This window comes from Arachis ipaensis, chromosome B05 (assembly GCF_000816755.2).
Source record: "Arachis ipaensis cultivar K30076 chromosome B05, Araip1.1, whole genome shotgun sequence".
In the NCBI taxonomy this organism is placed as follows: domain Eukaryota; kingdom Viridiplantae; phylum Streptophyta; class Magnoliopsida; order Fabales; family Fabaceae; genus Arachis; species Arachis ipaensis.
The window spans coordinates 1,582,460-1,583,696 of NC_029789.2; positions in this window are offsets into that span (position 1 = coordinate 1,582,460).

A 1,237-nucleotide genomic window follows, 5' to 3' on the forward strand; every position below is an offset into this window, starting at 1 on the left:
ATAAATTCTCAAAAATTGAAGAAATAAAAAAATTATTATATATTTTTTCAAAAGTGTTTTTAGATATAAAATATTGATACAATTTTTTTAACTATTATTAGAAAATCACATATTTTTATCTTTAAAAATTAGTAATTTTATGTTAAATTGTGCTTCATTTGGTTTTATCTGCTGCTTTTGAATGAATGCTGGACAGAGCAGACCCTTAAACTCCATTTAGAAATTATTGGTTCTATGGTTTCATGCATAGACACATCGGATTCAGTTGGAAGCAGGCTATTTTTATGCTTTAGAGTGATGATACTACGATATACCTGTAATTTTTATTAGATGCGGCCATTTTAATTCACTTTCACAAATTCCTTTTTGTTTTTGCCGAGCATTCCTTCTATTGCCAAAAAATCTTCTATTGCTTTAATAATGCCTGCGGTGTCAGATAAGTGGGTGGGAACTACCACCTGAGTAGTATATAATGTAGAAGATCCAAGAGCATTTACCTGAGTTAGCAATTGGTGCATTAATTGACAAGGTGAGGCTGCATATAAGAGGTGTCAGATAAGTGGGTGGGAACTACCAAATAAAAATAAACAAGAGCTGTCAGATAAGTGGGTGGGAATCACCAAATGAAAATAAATACATTGGTGTCGTAGAGAAATGCCTGAGTTTGTGCAAGTTATTATGGGTGTATTTGGTTTTGCGTCGTAAGAAAGAGAAGCGCGTTTCTTCATCTTCATATTTGATAACGTCACCAAAAAAAATATTTGATAATGTTTTTATCATTTAAATGTTAAATAATTTCTATCTTCAACCCACGTTTATCAAAAGTTATAAATTCTAGTTTTTTATTACGTTATATTAAAATTTATGTTCTATATACTAATTATATCCTTCACTATTCGTATGTTTTTTTTATAACATTATTTTTAATATTCTCTTATGTATATTATTATTTTTTAATTTATATGAGTTCTTTTATTGTTATTGTTATTTTTTTTGTATGGAATATTTTTTTTACTTTGTATTATGATTCTATTAATTCTATTAAAATATTAAAGATAACTGAAAATACTAAAAAAATATTAAAATTTATTTAAATATCTAAAATAAAATTATAAGATAATATCAAATAATTATTTAAATTCATGTTCTTTTCTTTAATTTTTTATCTAAAAAGATTTTGAATAATGTAATTCAAATAATATTTAATTTATTATAATTTATTTTGAATAAAAATCAC